We start from the raw sequence: 19687 nt of genomic DNA, 5'->3' as shown, positions 1-19687 counted from the left end.
ACATTAGTGTTGAGTAAGTTAGTTTTATATGTGAAGTGGATGGAGTGATTATGAATTGAAATTACATGAATCTGATTTGATTCAGCATGGAATACGTGTGAAGATATTTGCTACAAGCTTCAAGGTTGCAAAGGAGAGGGACTAACAACTATTAATTTAATTGTTCCTGTGGCTTAATATGGGGCTGTTACGCCACTTTGACATAGGGCTGAAAGTGGAAGGATGCATGTTGATTTATATGCTTTATTTGGGTTCGGTAAAAAAAAAAATGCTTGACCACTCTTACTATATTTTTTATTCTTGATCATTGGCCCGAACTGTCCTTTCTCTCAGACACTATAGCATCCTCATAAGAGGCACGGTATGGAAGATAAAACATCTTTCCCTTTTCATATTCAGTATGCGTCCTTCCCATCATCTGTGGTTAAAGCTCAAGAGAAAATTCTGTCCCTAGGCCCTCATCCACGCAGTTATACTTCTACATCCTTACCCCTTCTGCGGTACTTCACCCACCACTTGTATAACTTATTCCACTTTAGCTCACACCATTTGCCCATCTCCAAGAAGAAAACCTATGTGCCACTGCCCCACGGCTTAGTACAGTGGTAGCATTCCTGCTCACACTTTTGGTCTGCTAGTATCCCAATTCATCTGTTTCCACTTCAGTGGACTTTACCTGCACTGCCACAGTTCTTGAAAGGTCTTATTTGCTGCTAAAGCCTCACTGCACGAAATAATGATCAGCTCTGAGTGTGGAAGCAGTGTGGTAAACCAGACTCGAGTGACCACTGCTGCTCATAATTTATGGTAAACTGCTATAAGCACAATATGAAAATGAAGAGATCCCCAATAAGACAGCCCTAGCTCCATTAAATGTGTTGCACCACCAAAGGTGTTGCAGCTGGGTCAATAATCTTTCTGAAAACATAGATGATAACGCAATTCTGTTGGGTGATAATTTAGTGTTGAAAAGCAGTATTTTTATCTTTTATAGAGTTATCAAGTTCAAATTGTCTTGGATATGAATTGTTTTTATTCTAATTCTGAGAATGCATTTAGAGACATACATACAAAAGTTGGAAAGTTAATGCGTTTTCGCAGTGAGGAATAAATAATTGCTCAGGAGTAAGTTCCTTGAGCAAGATAAATATGTCAGATCGCAGGTAATTAAAAACAGTGTATTTATGGCCTATTTATGAATTCAGGCTACATATAATTTCATATAATAACATATAAATTGTTGTTAGATGTAACTTCCCTGCTACATCAGTTGGTGTTTCATCCATATGCAGCAAAAGGATGGTCCTAACATACATAATCGTAACGCCAGAATAGTCCTTTAAGTGGCCATGAATTGTCTTTGAACTTCGGGTAACTGTTTCTATAATAGCTTTCTCTCAAATATAGAATAGGAGGTTTTCCGCCTCCCTGTTTCTGTAGTACAATTTTCCCTAATGTAACATTCTATGCATCTATTTGTAAAACAAATAAATAATTTTGGGAAAAAATAGGGACAAGTTAAGTGTCTCTAATTTTTTTACAGATACCTGTATTGGTCAAACCTGATCAATATTGGAAACACGATATGACCAAAAATGGTTAGAAACTGTATTTTAATTTGTTTGAGTTCAAATGCACTAATATGCCCTAATATGTAATTGCTTGTTACATTATAACGCGATTTTCCACCAATAATTCGGTAAAGAAGAATAACTTCATTCCATTTCTTGTAAGATAATATGAGCATATTTTTCTTTGGAAGCCAACAAACTTTTAATACCCAGTGTAAGAGAATTGAAAAGCGTCTTCTGGTACAAAAGTCCTATGCGCGTTATGTAACCGTGTTTAACAGGAAGCGCTGTTGTGAATGCAATGCAACTGTTGAAAACACTTTGAGGCTGAGATGTGGTCCACTGGCTAAGTTAATGATAGTGAAAGCAGGAGAACTGGTCCTGATTCTGACTTTGACATTTAACCATGAATAGTGAATATCAGTGATCGCTTCATCTCCTTATGCCAGTAATAAAAGTTTGTGAAGTGGAAAAATAAATTTAGAATGGAAAAGAACAACTAGAACAGTTCGTGTTGAATGTTTCCAATCTCCTTGTCCCACCTCATTCTAGTTTCTTTATATTCAAACTTCACGCACAACACTGTTCACGTTTGAGGTGCTCTTCAATAAAAGAAGCATTTGCAAAATCGGAAGGTCGAGCTTTAATGTGCCAACACATGCAAACATGAGCATTTACTATTGCTTATTACATGCCAAAATTTTGTTTATGACATTAAAGCACGCCTTAATGGTCGTGCCAGTGTTGGGGAAAAAGTAGCGAAAATCGATTGCTTTTGTAGAAAATGCATATAGAAGATACAGAATTTAATGTGACAAAAACATGAAGGCTTAGTGTACCTTTCTTATTTAACATAGTTCCTCATGCATTCCAGTTGAAGTACTTCTTGGAAAGGTGGACTGATACCAAATAGCCAATAGGATGAGGTGGGAGAACAATTCTTCTCTGCATGAAGTCAATAAAACACTAATAACAGTACGTCATCGAGGTAGCTATGCTGTTAAGATAGACCTGTATATGCTCTCTGCAAATCACTGCTCTGCTACTTTGAGTTAGGTTTGACCTTTATTAAATTAGTATGATAAGACAAATTATGGCACAAATCTTTTGGTACCATATACATGGTTTTCAAGATGTGTTGCAGAATGATGTTGAGAGTGGTATAAATGCAGCAATGTAGTTTTGCCACTCTACTTTTATATATATGCTTAAAGATAAATAGCTCTCATTAAGATCACTTTACTGTAAATGTATGATAAAAAATTCACTGTAAAGATCCTTAGCGTTGACTGCATGCCCCCGGGGGATCATCAACTTTTTAGACTACTTTGCCTGAGTTGCAGATTTTTTTTTACAGCAGACCAACTTCCTTTTCACTTCAGAAAATGTACCTACTTTTTTGGCTAACGCAGATGTTGCGTTGTTTAAAAATTCAGCTTTTTACGCTAACAAAAACTGCGCCTGCACTGGAAATAGGCTAGTGGAATGCATCTGAAATCGCCGGTCATCTGCTTTTTGTCCAATAATTTTGTTGCCCTTTTTGTGAGTGCATTCTCCACACTCAGCATACTTTAACAATTGTAGGAAAATAAATCTGAGACCAGAACAGGGAAGAATCAAGTATTAACTAGCTGAGCAATGTAGCAGGCGGAATTCATCAGATCAAATACATTCCTGTGTCCAGTAGAATCTCCTAAATAGGAAACCAGTGAACTCGGGCTGGCAGTACTTTTAATGCAACATATGGAACTTTCTGGAAAACATTGCTAAACTTGTCTCTGAGAAATATACTCCTCTGCATTACCCTGCTTCTCAAATGTTATTCCCCATGAATTTCTATGCACCCGTATTGCTCAACCTGTCACTGAAAATATACTCTCCTACATTTCCTTGCTTACTAATGTTTTACATGTAAATTACTATGCACCATTTTTAATAGATTGTGACCGAAGTGATGTGGATGCTAAAAAAAAACAACTGACTATCTCTTTCTCCCCCCTCGAACACGGTGACACTCAATATATCTACACCCATTCTCCTTTGCAGTGTGAGCGGAATGGGTTATGTCCTCGATTAGCTTTAGATAACAAGCTCCCTGCTGATTACTGTGAAGTTTGATCTTCATGTAGGCGTTTGGTTAAACCAACTTTACAATATTTCTCTTGTATAAGCTTATTTTTTAAAAATTCTTACTCTCTGTCTTTCTCTCATCGTTTCTTCAATAGAGTTCACCTTTTATTTTTACATTTTTGCTGGGTTTCTTTCACAAATCTTTTGATTTTGATGTACCCATCTATCTCTAACCTTCAGGTGTTTAGCAGAATCCTGTGTAATCACAGGAGTTGACGTAGTAAAGGGAGCAGAAGTACTGGAGTGAAAGTCGGTGCTGCAGCTGCCAGGCACACAAAGGCAGAATAGGCTTGAGTTGTTTCCTCTGGTGGAACTGACACCATGGTAGGATCTGGGGAAGAGACCACGCCATTTTAGTGGGAAGCACCAAGGAGGGAAGATGCACTGGAGGGGCAGACTGCCTATGATGCTTGGAACGTGGATCAGAACACTCAGAGGGTGATAGGTTGTGGTTGCTGGTTTTCTTCTCCTCGTTTTCTCCTCATTTCTAATGGTCTGGAATTGGATTTCTAGACCCAGAAGATATGTATGGGATGGAGCTCTTATAGAGGCAATAAATACTGAATCTGGGGCTGAAACTAGTTTTATCATTGAAACCTAAATTGAGAAGTCATTCCAAATGTTCCAGGCAGCAAGCCAGTGAGATGATTGTCTCAGGTACTAACGATAGTGCTTCCATCATCCTGGGGTATATTGGGTGCCCTACCTCTGTTGTACTTCATAATTTCTTCTAATCAAATCCAGTGACCTCCATAGAAATGAAAATTTCCATATATTTGAGGGAAACTCCTGCCAATGTGACATGAATTAGTTCTCCATGTTTACAGTGACTCAAGCGATATGGCCCAAATATTAACCCTCACAGTTTTGAAAACTGTGCGTCACACTCATAGTTTTGAAAACCCCACTACATTCTCCGTGGTGATTTATGTGACTCTCCAAACTAGAAAAATTGATTTTTCTGGTTTTGTCTCATAGGCTGTTCTTCCTTCTGAAGGCCTCATTCACAAAGTTTTCTGTACAGAGGGAATAAAAAAAAGCAAGAGTAAAATGCACATCCTGGTTGTATTGTATTATAGCATTGTATAATACCCCATACCTCTGATGAAGCTTGATGTGCTTTTGGACGAGTAAATGGTTACTTGCATTTGTTGTGGTTGTTGCTATTAATGTGGTCTGTGTGGAAAACGTTTTGGTGTAGTAATTAAGATAACCAGGACTAGTGTAATTTTCGCATTTATGAATAAGGAAGATTCAGCAGTTTAGTTTTTTACCATACCTAAATGTGTCACGTAGGCTCTCTTTATTCTAATGAGACTACTGGATTTGAGCGGCAGAATTGCCTGCGGTGTTGGGGGACTGAGTCTAACCCACTACAGGTGACATCTGTCGGCCTAATCCAGGTTTTGCTTCAGCTAACTAGCAGAGCCTCATCTCTATCCAAGAGCAGGGATGATTGGGCAGCTGAGCGCATGACACAAATGACTCCTCAGGTAAATCGTGGTCACTCAGATCGCTTCCGTTTCTCTCAATTACATTAGTCTCAAATATACAAGGACAAACATGTACTGCAATAACCAGGACGATAATGCATGATAGGTTTAAAACTGTGACAAGGAGAGTGAAGCATAGAAATAACGCTACCATATTGTCACTAGAATCATTAAACTAATTCCTACCTAGGCCATATTAGAGCACAGCATGTTAAGCTCTAGTTCTGCCTTTCAGGTTCCCCTGGGAAGACATCATCCCTCATACCTCAGCAGGAGGCCTGAAGTCTTCATGAGCAGCTGTAGCGAAGCGCTCAGCAATCAGCATACAGTCGTGGTCATCTGACTGGAATCTCCCTCTAACGTGTATGGGACAGAGAAGTGTTTTTTACAATAAAAAAGCTGATGTCATGAGAAAATGTCCTTATGTAAGGATGTGTATGTTTCTATGAATACCAGAGACAAAGTATTACTACGTTTACCGGCAACCTATCTTACTGCAGCCTTGAGAAAAGCACAGAGTGAAAGAAATGTCTTGTTTAAAAACGCAGTGCTGACCTAGGCAAAGAACAGCTAGATAGTGAGAAATAAAACAAGACTGCAAATGTGGCTATTGTTAAAATAATAAACGAAGCGTGAATAAAATATATCTAGGTTCAAGTGCACAATTGGCCTGGTTTGCTAAAATAACGTGCATGGAGCTATAACTAAAACGGCTACGCAACAAATGGAGCATCAGAGGCAGGAATATGGATTTTATGAGGCAAAGCAAATTCGAGTAAAACCCACAAACCAAAAATGACTAGTTGGTTTTCCACACTGGAAACATAATCTTTGTCTTTTTTTTAATAGCACTGACTGAATGTGAAAATACCTCTTATGCAGACAGGAGTAAATGTCTTTCCTGGTTGGGTAAACTAAAGAAACACCATGAATGGGGGTAGGTGGAGAAGATGTTTCTCCATAGCAAAATATACTTTTGCTGCAGAGAAAACATCAATCTTGTAAAGGCACACTTCCACATCATTTAGTCATATGCATCATTTACTCATGCAGAATTGTCCTGCAAGTGGATCATCCACGTGGGTAATTTTGCATATTAGGTCAAACCTGAGATTCTTTGGGTGTCCCATAAAAGTAAAAAATCTAAGGGATTAGATTTATACATTTTGAAGCTTGTTTTTTTTAAATAGTTCCCATAAATAACACAGACATGACCCTCTGTAGCCTGAGTGTTACACTGAGGCAGTATCAGTGGCTTCACCTAATGTGACGTTTAACTACTGCGTACTCATATAAGCTTAGAACTAGGCCGATGGTCTAGCAGTTCATTCATATGTAATTTCTCTGGTCAAAAATTAAATAAAAAATATTCTTTGCCATATCTCACACGTTCAAGGGCAGTAGCATCTACATCTGCCTTCACCAAGCTAGAATGTGATTAGGTTTATGTTTTTCCAATAGCTGTGTCCTCACCAGTATGCCATCTATGTGGCTTCCTTAGGAAAACTCAAGTTTGTAAATGCAAAATCTGGTTTATCCCCGTTGTGCATTTTATACAGTGTAATTTCTCTGGTCGAAAATTTGATAGAACATATCCTTTGTGTATCTCACACCTTCAAGGGCAATAGCTTCTACATCTGCCTTTACCATGCTAGAATGTGATTAATTTTTTTTTTTTTTCCGATAGCTGTGTCCTCACCAGTATGCCATCTATGTGGTTTCCTTAAAAAAAACCTCAAGTTTGTAAAAGCAAAATCTGGCTTATCCCCTTTGTACGTTTTATGCAATATAATAATTTATTTTTAAAACGCTTTTATACAGAAGCTTCTTACCGCTATATGAAGACTCTTATCTTAAAATCTAATAGTGACTGGAAAAAAGGTTGGAATATACTTAATTATATTTTTATGAATATTAATTGCTAAAGAGCCTGGGTTCCATCTGACATCTAAAACAGATTAGATTTATGTCTGCTCACAAACTCCAACAGAGATAGTTCCACCGAAAAATCACATGGTCTCCAACAGTGACTGTTTAGGTCCTAGTGGTAGAAAGCAGAAATTGGTGGGGGAGAAGGTGGGCGAGAAGGAACACTTATTGGCATGAAAGGAGGGCTTTTGGAAAGAAGAACTTGCAGATGTGTTGTATCATCATGGATGAAAAAAAATCTTCTAATTTCAAGACATTGTCAATGATTATTCCAGGCCAGTGGTTCCCAACCTGTGGTCTGGGGACCCATGGGGGTACATATGCAACTGTTTGGAAAATTAAATAATATTAACATAATAATAAAATGTACATAAACAATGTGGCTAAATGTGCAATTGAAAATTTTAAAACATACTGTAACCATCAAGGAATTTGAAATTGGAGGCTAAAAAGGACATTTGTTTTCTCAGATTAATTTGTGGGAACAGTGCAGGTGCATCAAACAGAACATAGTATGGGTGATGTGTGGCTTCAGTAGAATTTAGAAAAGCTCCAACCTTCCTATAATTTTTTTTTTAATACATTTATATTTGTTTGCAAATTAAGTAAAATGTGGCATTATTTGTGTATTTGTTTGATCAATGCTTGTTTCTGTATTTTTGTGTGTATTGTATGCGGTTCAAATCATCGACATTGTTTACACTAGGGTCCACAGCTTTCAGTAAAGTCTCAGTGGAGGGTTCCTGGATTCCAATAATGATTCAGTGGGGGTCCCCAAGTTCTAGTAATGATAAATTGGGGTCCAACAAACTCAAAAGGTAGAGAAACATTGTTCCAGGCTGCCAATATTTATTATCATTGCTTGGATCCATATTTTTTATTGTTTTCCTTTAGCATGTATCATAAACTTTTCGGTTTTACAGTTTGTCATTTAAATGCATTACTTGCAAACATTTTCATTTTCATTTGTCTTGTGGTTTGATCTTACATCGCTCATATCGATCCCTCGTTTCTTTTCATGAGAGAGTGTCGCACATGTTTTCTCTGTGCCGTTTGTTTGAGCTATTTTCAGCAACAAGGTTCAACAGCAACCCATATAAATCACATTGTATTACAAACTGATAACATTTCAAACCAAACTGAGGTCTTTCCGGGGGGTCTATTATTTTCATACTCATGTATGTTTTATAACCGTTTGTCTGAGGGTACCCTTGATTCTTCCCTGTCTATGTCGGCCTAGAGGCGCTTATGTGTTGGGTGACCGGCCCATATGTGCCTTCCACTTTGTCTACAGATTGTCTCATCTTCCTTTATGGGTGCACTAAAAGCTGCCAGGTCGGGATCATATATTTTGGCCCCCGTTGGCTTCAATTATGGCCATCTGCTAGTTAGGCCTCCTAGGGGCTTATATTAGATAGGCAGCCAAACTTGTTTCTGTCCCTGTATCTGCTCCCTGATGTTCCCATGTCCTCAGGATGTCTGATCAAAGCCCCGCCAATGGCTGTCTCCTTATCCCCCATTTGTCCTCTTGGACTAGTGTCTGTACTTCAGCACAAGCCCATTTAGTTGCTTCCTGTGTCCAGCTTAATAGCTGCGGGCCCATCCTGGACTTCCACTGACTATGCTTCATTTAGCTATTATCATGGTCATGTCTACAAATCTATTGCCTTGGGGTACTGCCCCAGCAAGCAGGTTTCCAGGGTGCATGCAAGACCACGCCCCAGCACCTAATTCAGTCTGGCAACAACCGTTTCCCAGAATTCCTATATTACAGGACAGGCCCATGTCAATATGGCCAAAGTCAGCTGTGAGGGATGGGCATCTTGGGCATTTTTTTTTTGCCCCCCCTCCCCATCCCCATCCCCCCATATATGACTTGCAGTCTATACGGTGTTAAGTAATTCATGTGTAGATAATTGAATTGAGTATACGTGAATCTGGGATTCCTGGATGCCTTACTTGTATAAGCCAACATATTCTTCCAGGCCGTGTCCAATATCTCTCGCCCCAGTAATGTCTCCCATCTCTTCCTGGCCTTAATTAGGGGCTTCTTGATTGTGCGAAGGAGTGCTTGATACAGCCACTTTACTATGTGCCTAGTCCCGTCCCCCCCACCCCCAGCGTCGGTAAGTTCTGTAGCACTAGGTGAGTCTCCGGTTCACAGTCTGTGCACTGCCACATGTCTCTAAAGGAGCACAGAATAGCATGATTACTTAAAAACTGGCCTGGGGGAATTCATATACCCCTCCCCCAGATCTGCAAAGGGCAAAAGAGTTCCCTCCTGAAAGCAGTCCCTCCTCCCTCCAGGACACCAGCTGCCTATGTATGAACACTGTCAGTGCGTCTCTGTGTGGCAGTCCCACCAATGGTATCACCAGCACATACACAAGAGTCCCTTTTTGATCTACTGTGGCACCTCCACCTTGTCCACAAGACCACTTCTAACAATGCCGTGGAGATGTGGCAGTCACTGATTTGTTGAGTAATTTGGCCAGTAGAGGCCACTGTCTCCCATTTCTCAGAGATTAGCGCCTCCCAACCATTCCGCCACCTATTGCAACTGCGCCGCTACATAATACAACCCAAAATCTGGCACTCCCAACCCTCCCTCATCTAGGGCGTTGTGAAGGACCTCAAGCGCAGCTCTATTCCATTCACCATCAAAGACCAGTTCACAGAGCAGGGAGTCTAACTGTTTAAACTATGTGGCCGCGATCCTAACCGGTAAGTTAACAAAATAATATAGTAGTCTAGGTAGCATTATCATTTTGGTTAAGGAGATCCAAGCCATTATCGGCAACTTCAGGGACCTCTCTAGAATGACACACGTGATCTGAGTGATCTAAGGACGGCCCCCAGATTAGCATCCCGCAGGTCTGTCCAGAGTGGAAGACTTGGACTCCCAGATAGTTAAAGGAGGCTGGGTCCCATTCCAACCCATGTGGTATCACAGGTGGCCGGGGAGTGTCAATCCTCAAGGGGAATAAATACGTTTTGGTGGTGTTGACATGCAAGCCAGAATATCTATCAAATTCCTCTAGAATAGACATCGCCTCCACCACCCCATGGGAGCTCTCTTTCAAATAGACAAGCAAGTCATCAGTGTTTAGGGATGTGGAATGTTCCTGGCCATTCAGCAAGAGTCCCAGTTCTGCCCCTCGCTGGCGAAATATCGCCACCAATGGCTCACTCACTAGTGCAAGCAGGAGAGGTGACAGCGGGCACCCCTGCCTAGTGCCCCTGTGAATAGCATATTGGGCAGAAACCACTTAGCTCTTCCGCATCCTGGCTGTGGGGGCCGTATAAAGTAGTCTCACCCACATTTCACCCAGCCCCATTTGTCGCATAACCGCTATTAGAAAATCCAATCTAAGAGAGTCAAATGCTTTTTCCAGGTCTATGGACATTAGCATTGCTTTTGAGCTCCACTTCTGAAAGGTATATAACATGGTCCTGCCTATGCAGATTGAGGGAGGTACTTCTTGATGGGATGAACCCATTCTGATCTGGATGGTTCAGGGACTGCATATATGGGGCCAGTCTCATGGCTAGTAGTTTACTTAGTATTTTGAAATTTAAATTGAGCTTGGAGAGAGGGTGGAATGCTGTGTCTGGTGCTCCCTGGGCCTCTGACTTGGGCAATGTTATCACCAGTGCGTCGTTAGTAGACATCGGTAATTGCCCCACTTTGCGTGATTCGGCATACAGTGTCTCTAATTTGGGTGCAAGTTTTGTGGAGAAGGCAGCATAGAACTCAGCTGGAGCCCATCTGGGCCAGGGGTCTCGCCGTGTGCCATCCGCTTAATGGCTGCCCGAATCTCCTGCACCGTTACGGGTCCACCTAATGCACCCTGTGTGGTAGGGTCTGTTGAGTTTAGTTGGATGAGTTTCAAGTAGTCAGTCATGTCCTTCTCTATAAGGTCCCTAGGGTGGCTCGGCGTGTAGACCAGAAGTCTGTCATCTCTTAACAACTGTGTGATTGGCTTCTCCCTAGTTGGGGATACAACCAAGCAGGCCAGCAGCCTCCCCGCTCTGCCCTCTTCATCGTGGGTCTTTGCCACGTAATCATTGCAATCTAAAGAACGGAGAAAGTCTAGTGCTTTGAAGTATTCTATTCTAATGTCTCTATGTAGGTAATCTGCCCCGCCATCTAGCCCCAGCTGGTTATTTAGCTCCTGAAGTCTATCCTCCAGCCCCTTAAGCTCGTCTTCCAGCACTTTCCTGGCCCCCACCTGTCAGCCGATACAGTGCCCACGGAGCACCACTTTCAGGGCCTCCCATTCTGCCAGCCTAGTAGTGGCCGTACCTTGACTGTGCTAAAAAAAAAACTCTGTGATGACCTTTTGTAATGACTCCCTGAAGGGGGTGTCTTCTAGGAACAGGGGGTTAAGCTGCAGAAGGAGGACTGCTAGCCTCTCTTGGCACTGGGCAGAGTTGTAATAGTAGCAGGCTATGTTCTAATAGAGTGCGCCCTAGGTACTCCGCAGACAGTGCCGAATGCCCCTCGTGGAGAGGAACACAAAAACATATCCAATCTTGTGTAAAGTTTGTAGACCGGTGAGTAGTAAGAATATTCCCTTAATTGAGCATGGTGGGCCCTCCAGATCTCCAGCAGGTCCCAGTGGGTCACCCTTTGTCGTAGCCCCTCGGATAATCTCCGCGCCAGGGCCCCCGACAATAAGGAGATAAATCTTTCTAGTTCCACATTTACTACACAGTTAAAGTCCGCACCTAAGAGTAGTTTGCCATCCCCCATGTTAGCCAAAGGAATCGATATCTCATTTAAGAACTGTATTTGGTCCTGTTGGGGGCATAGATGGATCATAAGATTATAACTTTACCCAGTAATCTTCCCTTGATCAAAACATAGCGCCCCTCCTTATCAATCTGTGTGTGTATATGTTCAAATAGGACACCTGCCGCTACCCATATGAGCACCCCCCTTGAATAGGCAGAGTATGTGGTGGCATATCTGTGAACCCGCCATCGGCAGTGTAGCCGTTCGACCTCGCCCTGCCTTAAGTGGGTCTCTTGTAGCATAACTATTTGTGCCGTCATGCATTTTAAGTACCTGTGTACGCTGTTCCTCTTAGCAGCTGATTCCATTCCTCTAACATTCCAGGTTATGAATGACAGTTTGGTCCCTTGTCCATCTGTCTATGCCATAAACGCATAGGTATATGGTAGTCTCCAGTGTGTTCCCCACTTTGCTCCGGGAAACCCTCATATGTATCCCCCGGACCTGCAACAACAGTTCCCACATTGAACTCCCCTACTCCAGGGCAGTCCAGCAAAGGCTGGCTGTCCAAACCTGAAGAACAAAAACATAAATAGAAGATCACCACTTTCAGCTCCCTAGTATGGAAGTCTTCCTTTGAGGGGGGGAAGTGAATAGGGGCCAAGTTCAGTGTTCCGTTCCAGCCTTGTGTGATGTTATGTTGGGCCGCATTTGACATCTCTCAGTCCGAGTTACCCTTAATGTTTTATTTGTGAGGGGAGCAGCAGCAGTCGTCTGGCCTTGCGGGACGTCTCCATTCTGAGATGATGCTTTCGGCCGTCTGTGGGGTGACCGCCAGCAGCCTCTCCCCCAGGGAACATGAAGAGCCAGAGTCTGACACGCTCGAGCCCTGATCCGATACTTCATCCGATCTATCGTCTCCTCAGTGTATTGTCACCAGCTCCACCACTGCCCGCAACGCCACCACTCTCTCCCATTCTGTCTGTGAGGGGGAGGGCCTGGCCCGTAGGGACCCCCGCGCTTGCCTTTAGGTTTCTTCCTTTTGTCAAGCATTTGAAGTTTGCTTTTGGGCTTTGGGCACATGGTTAGATGGATATAAGGCAGGAGCACCAAATCCAGGCTTCTTCAGGCGAGGCGCAAAAGTGTGTGGTGCCATCCTGGATGATCCTCAATTTCAGCGGAAACATCAGCGGATATTGCAGTCTTGCCTTCCTGAGGGCCCTCTTCACCATTCAGTAGGATGCCTTTTGTGCCTGCACTCTGGCCGTATAGTCCGGGAACACTAATACTTTCCCTTTACCCAATGTATATGGTCCATTGTTTCGTGCTTTTTAGAGTATGGTGTCTTGGTCTTTGAAATGTAGCAATCATGCCACCACTGGGCGAGGTGGGCGAACCGGTGCTAATAGCCTCGCTGGCACCCTGTGAGCTCTCTCTAGGGCAAAGAAGGGGGTGAGGCATTGCGGGGCCACCTCCGTGTGTATCTATTTCTCCAAGAATGACACCATGTCTGCGCCCTCAGCCTCCTCCGGTAGTCCCACCAAGAGTATGTTGTTGCGGCAGTTGCTGCCTTCCGCGTCCTCTGCTCTTTGTTCCAGGGCGGCAACCCTCTCGACTAGGCCCCAGCGGTTTGTGCCAATTCAACATTCTCCGGTTTTATCCCTTCGATGGAGGTCTCCATCATAGTGACTCTCTCTGGCGGTTTGTGGTGTTCTGCCCGCAGCATGCCCAGTCCTACCGACACCATGCTAATATCTTGCTGTAATGTCTGCTTAGTGTCTGCAGTGGCGGCTAGCACCTTATCTAGGTGCATGTGTATTGAGACCTCCTCGTTGCCTTGGGAATTTTCTGCCGGCCGTTGTTCTAGGGGAGTCTCCCCCAGCCCCTGAGCAGCCAAGTTCGCCTTGCCCATGGTGTCCACTGTTTCTGGGTACTTTCCCCGAGTCCAGCACGCCCCTTCTGTTCTGTGCTTACTCTTATCGGCAGGCCTGAAGGGGGCCGAAGAAAAGAAGGGGGCACTATCCACTATTTGCTTGTTTGTGCTCCCCCAATGGACCTCTCCCCTCCTCTGCAGACCTTTATGGGTGCCCGCCTGGTTTCAGCCACCCTTCGCAGGGTAGTTAACAGTATCCGTGATTCATGGAGGGTGTTAGATTGTGTGCACTGTTCTCTCTGGCCGCCTCTCAGAGAGCATAGACTCTTGCTATCTTCTGTGCTAGTCCCCGTTTCTGGCAAGGGCTGGCCTAACCGACCTCCCTAGCTGCGATCGGCCGCTCGTTAATAGCACAACGCTGCCGGGAGGGCCCCGCTCTGTGTCCATTGCTGCCTAGGCCTCTACTCTACCCACTGCATCATTGCCGTGTTGTCTGTTCGTCTCTCCTCCGCCTCGTAGCTGCTCCTCTCCGGCTGCAGGACTCCTCTAAGCCATGGTCTGTGGCGCGGCCGCACAGTCCCTCCTCCCGCTGTACCGCCTCCGCTGTCACGCAGGCCGTAGTGCCACTCCTCCAGGAAAGACCAGAGTGGAGCTCTCTGCTCACTCGTCCGCCATTGTTGGCCTCCAAGCAGCGCCCTGTTTATTATCATTGGTATTGCTATTATTATTGTTGTTATTTTTATTTATTTTAAAAAAAACTCGTTTTCTGTATAGCTCGCTATACCAGTTATTGCTGTTTCTAAGGACTGTGAATTATTACTTGTTTTAATAGTACTCAATATATCCACTTCAGAAGGACCAAAGGTGAAGTTTGCCCTGAAGAAATTCCAACTCACGACAAGCAGATCACCCTAGAGGCAAGAAATGATTGCTTAACTTGACAAATGTCTGAGGACTTGAGTCTAACCAGCCTATTGCAATACCTGTATACCCATATGTTTCCTCTTCAAAATCGTGCTGACTGGTCCATTGAAGTTCTTGCTCTCTTTTACCCAAATTCGTAAAATGTGCCTCAATTGTTATCGGATGTTAAATTGCACAATTGCCACATTATAAGAGGTACATGTGGCAACAGAGCATACTAAACATTCAAGAGTGGCGTGGTGTCTTTTTATTTTATAAATGGAATGTACATAGAAGAATTGTCACAAAGATGTGGACTGTCTATAGTAATCAGAGTGTCTTAAAAGTATAACAAATATAAATGGTGAAAAGTAGAAAACATCAATAGTACAAAAATTAGAAACAATTTGAAAGTAAATGTGACCTCATCCTAACGGTACCTTGTCTGATACTTTCTTCATATTTCTGTGTAGTTCTATCCATTTCCTCCTATGGCACAAAATAATTATCACCTTGACAGTCCACAGGAATGATTAACCTTTTGTAGTTTTGGCTTTCTCTGCTATCACCCTGAGTAAAGCACTAGAGAACAACACATCAGTAGAACAATATCTCTGCACTTCCTCTTTCATTCCTCTGAAGCAGTCTGTGATCTTTCTCTCATTTCTTTTATTCTTTTTGTGTCAGACCCCACTTCAGATTCCAAAGCTCTCCATTCTGATGGGTTATTGTGGTGAGAGGGAAGAGACAGTGATGAAATTGACACTCCTTCAGCCATATAGCGCAGGAGGGCCCCCCAAGCCTCACAACATTGAAATGGGTACTTTAGCTTCCTTGTGCTGTTTGTGTGAGGTGGTGTGTCTTACGTGTCATGTGCCGCATGCTCTCAGCTGACGTAGTGCAGTTCCAGGCCTGAACGGGAAGAAAGTAACTATAGCTATAGGACAGAGTAATCACTGCTGGAAGGCAAGGAAACAAAACATTCATCCCAGTAATGACAGTCTGGCCCATGACAGCCTCCCAGGGGCTCACCAGTGTGTGAGAAAAGTGCGAGAATAAATACAAAAATATTTTATTGGCCCTTGGTACCTGTAAGTGTAAGACAACCCAGTTAAGGTTGTTGGTTAATGAAGAATGTGTTACCAATACAAACTCTGTACTCCTATTCAGTCTCTACCTCCCTTTGAGAAGATTGGGTTAGATTTAATCAGACTTTTGGAACCTTCTCCCTCATGGGGGTTACAAATTCATTCATTCAGTCAGTCATGGACTGTGCCATCCGGTTTCTGAATACCATCCCATTGAGATCCATCACTACTGAAATGGTTATTGCTGTCCTGATCTTCACTCATTTGAACATTTGCAAGGAGATACTAACCACTTACGTTTTGGCTTTACATCTGAGTTAATGCAGGAAGTCTGAAAATGTCGAGGATACTGCCTGGTTTAAAGGTTCATTCAAAACCTCAAACCTAGGTTGCTTACATTTATAGCAGCAGAGGGCACCAAGGGGGAAGAACTCTTACTGTGGATTATTTTCTGCATTTAACAAGTAACTGAAGTCTCAACAGATTTAAGCCTCCTTTAGGTGTTGTTAATCTGATATTACCTGAATGTCCTAGATGTCCTACACGAGTAGTGGGTAGCCTAACCAAAACCTCTCAAAACTGTCTATCTCTTTATAGGGGCTCTAATCCCACACAGAAATGTTGTGAGGAATAGTTCAGGAAAACCTCTCATGGTAAAAGAAACAACAGAAAGAATAGTAGGAGCTCCATATCAGGCTATGGTAATTCAAGGTCTGACAGCGAGCCCTTATCTTGATGCATATCTCCACAAATATGTGTCTGACGTAATGGAATGGTCCTTAAACCAGCGCCAAGATCATAGGTCATCTCAACAATTGATTGGTACAGACATATCAGAGAAAATATCAAGGCATGCATCATATTAAGCATCTGCAAAAATGCATCACTCCCATCGCTCAGTCAACATTATTGATTTCTCCCTAATCAAATGATCTGAATATGTATAGTCAAAAGAGCAGAGGCCAAAGCCTTGTATTCCTAATTTAATTAATTATTCTCATACAGTTGTAATTGGAGGGAGATATTTGTTATAACATCATTGCCCCCAGAAGAGTTTTATTTGCAGAAACACCACCCCCATACTACATAAAAGTCATGTTCTTCGAGACTAACAACAAATATAAGAACAATTTGACTTCAGTCTTGAAAAGGTCCCAGGCTGGACAAGTCAGTTCGGGTCAAAACATGCGTTGGCTACATAGATAAGGATCTATCTTAAATTTTGCAAGCCCTACTTAATCATTTTCTTTTCAGAAGATGTACTATTGTTGATCAATAAATATACAAACTGAAAGTAAAACCAAAAAATCTGAGGCACAATTCAATGAAAAATCTTCCTTTCTGGAGCACTACGGGGGCTTCTCGGGCCTGCGTATTAACTTGCAGAAGTCCTGCATCTTCCCTGTAGCACCTTCACAAGATCCACCGAATAACCTTGGACTACTGCGCTGGGAGGCACAATGCCTGCCTTACCTAGGGACACGCATATACCATAGACAAGAAGACATGCTGGAAGGGTATGGCGGAAAGGGCATGCAGGGACTCAAAGCTAGTATGGATTTCTGGAGCACGCTCCCATTGTCAGTTGCGGGTCGAGGAGCTCTCCTGAAGATGGTGGCCTTGCCCCATCTCCTTTACTACTTCGCAGTACTACCAATGTGAATCCCATGTTCCTGGTTCAGAGATCTTGACACCTTGATAACACGGTTCCTATCGGGAGCAGGCCGCTGACGAGAAGCACTGGCCAAGCTCCAGAAGTCAGTAGCGGAATGAGGCATGGCCATACCAGATTTTGAATCTTATTATATAGCAAGTCAAGTACAGTGGCTGATCCAGTGGTTGGCAACGAGACTATCGCAAGATAGAGAGGCGCACGCTGTGGGCCCCCGGCATACAGGAGCTGGCCAGCATCCTCCTTCAACCGCGGCTCCTGATTTAGGTGGAAACACAGGAGGTCTCCGTTGCACGACGATGCTGGGATCGCTGCCGCCGCAGAAATAGACTCAAACTCTCATACTCCTCCGATTTTCCGCTGGTCATCCTACTGGCGATGCTGCATGAGGGAGGGCAGTGGATCCACGACTAGGTAGCGGCTGGGGCAACCACAGTGGGTTCACTATATGAAGTGGAAACCCTTTTGCCGTTGGCAGACGTCCCGGAAAGCTGTTCCCTGACCCTGGTACACTTTCTTATACCCCGAGCTGTCACGTCCACTCTTCTCTGCTTTTGGAAATATGGCCTAGGAGAACCGCCCCCATCAGAAGTATGCCAATATCTGGTTATAGCAACCAGGAGGGTCAAAGCGGTTATCTGCCTTCATTGGCGACAGAGACAAGAACTTACAGCCCCGCTGATGACACTCAGGTCACGTTGGGATGAAGACCTGGAGAACCCTATCGAAGATTGTGTTGAGAACGCATCTTAGGGCACATGCCCAAAGTATCCAGCAATGCAGAGTTTAAGTTAATGAACCTTTATATACTCCACAGGGCATACCTTACCCCAGGTAGACTCACCTGGTACTTCAGCAATATGGAGGAGAGATGCCCCAGATGCGGAGAGCCACAAGGGGAGTACTAACATATGCTCTGGTGCTGCCCCTACCTGGTAGACTACTGGGAGCGAATCACTAGAGTCATAGCCTCAATCATAGAACAAGAGATACCTTGCACTCCAGGACATTGTCTCCTCCACTGCTTTCCCCAAATGCCTAAAACAATAAACACAAGCCAGTTCAAGACTTGGCATATATATTGGCCAAGAGAGAAATCACACGACTATGGAAGAGCCCACGGGGCCCAATCTATGAGGGCTGTAAACGTCTGAAATGGGCAGGCTATGAAAGCGTGATCAAGTTCCATGAGGCCAAATGGGGGGCAAGACACACTAAAGGGAGCTGTGGCTTGGAAAGCGTGGGTCACAGAGCTGACCCTGCACAACGTAGATATGCCAGCAGGGGACCCTATATCCCCATAAACACGTTATATATCCTGAAGAGGACGGAGACCAACACATGCCAGAGCAACAAGGTGACGCAAACTGGGGATGACTAGGGTCAACAGAAATCAAAACCTAGGCTACCAATGGGAACACCAACATCATCATCACTCATAGAATGCAATTGCAAACTTGAAGGGACATTGGGCACAGGGGGGAATACTTACACAGCATTGAGGTTTTGGTAGGTTGCATGCAGGTTGATAGAGGCTGGAGATACCAGCAGTATGCTAAAATTCAAATCTCATATGCATATGAATCCGAGAGCTGCTTCAGAACAAGTGGAAATGTTAAATGTGTTGTTCTGAAAATGCAATAAAGTTTGTTTAAAAAACAATTCAATATAAAATTCTTGAAACTTATATTGCTAACAAATTATGTGTTCTGCTTAGTTGTAAAGATTTACATTATTATGCTCAGTACAAGGGGCAATCCCAGCTGCGGCAGCAATATACTAGTTCAGTAAAAGAAACTGTGCAGAATTGTAAGAACCATTAAAGGATTCTGTGCCCTGTAGGTTCCTTTTCCCACAAATAGGTCAAACACTACTATTTTCTGCAAGTAAGGACGCAGAAAAGGCAGCAAGAAAAACCTGTTATGGAACTTTACTATGAGGACTCTGCCATTGCATAGGTTTATGTGGTTATCCTGATACCTTAGAATTATGACAGCATCCAGTTCTGCGTCTATAATCGCTGCACCTGCTATCACATGTTGTGCACCGTAATCAACCAGCACATCCACTGCTACACTGAGGACACCAGTTGAAATGCTCTGAATGAATTCAGCCACCAATTGCAAAGCCTCAACCACACTTTGTTTTCCTTTGAAGCTGACAGTCTTCTCTTGCTCACAATTCTATTTCAATGGTTTTACAAGCTCATACTACAGCATGAATACAATGGCCTCTAATCCAGACTTTGAGTTCTTCCCATTTGGCTACTCGAGAAGAGTCTTTAAAGTAG

At 43.3% G+C, this 19687-nt stretch overlaps 1 protein-coding gene across 2 annotated transcripts in view; it reads left to right on the top strand.

Annotated features, from left to right (window-relative positions):
* Positions 1 to 19687, top strand: part of MBOAT2 (membrane bound O-acyltransferase domain containing 2) — an 841228-nt gene that overhangs the window by 335973 nt on the left and 485568 nt on the right. The window contains exon 1 of one of the 2 annotated variants that reach the window (XM_069235894.1): positions 5521 to 5557. The exons of the other annotated variant lie outside the window; for it this stretch is intronic. The gene's annotated coding sequence lies outside the window, so the exon portion shown is untranslated. Of the gene's footprint in view, positions 1 to 5520; positions 5558 to 19687 lie in introns of those variants that run through there. 2 annotated transcript variants of the gene reach the window in all.

This window comes from Pleurodeles waltl, chromosome 5 (assembly GCF_031143425.1).
Source record: "Pleurodeles waltl isolate 20211129_DDA chromosome 5, aPleWal1.hap1.20221129, whole genome shotgun sequence".
In the NCBI taxonomy this organism is placed as follows: Eukaryota; Metazoa; Chordata; class Amphibia; order Caudata; family Salamandridae; genus Pleurodeles; species Pleurodeles waltl.
The sequence above is the reverse complement of the archived record's forward strand: the minus strand, read 5'-3'. Positions and strand labels throughout refer to the sequence as shown.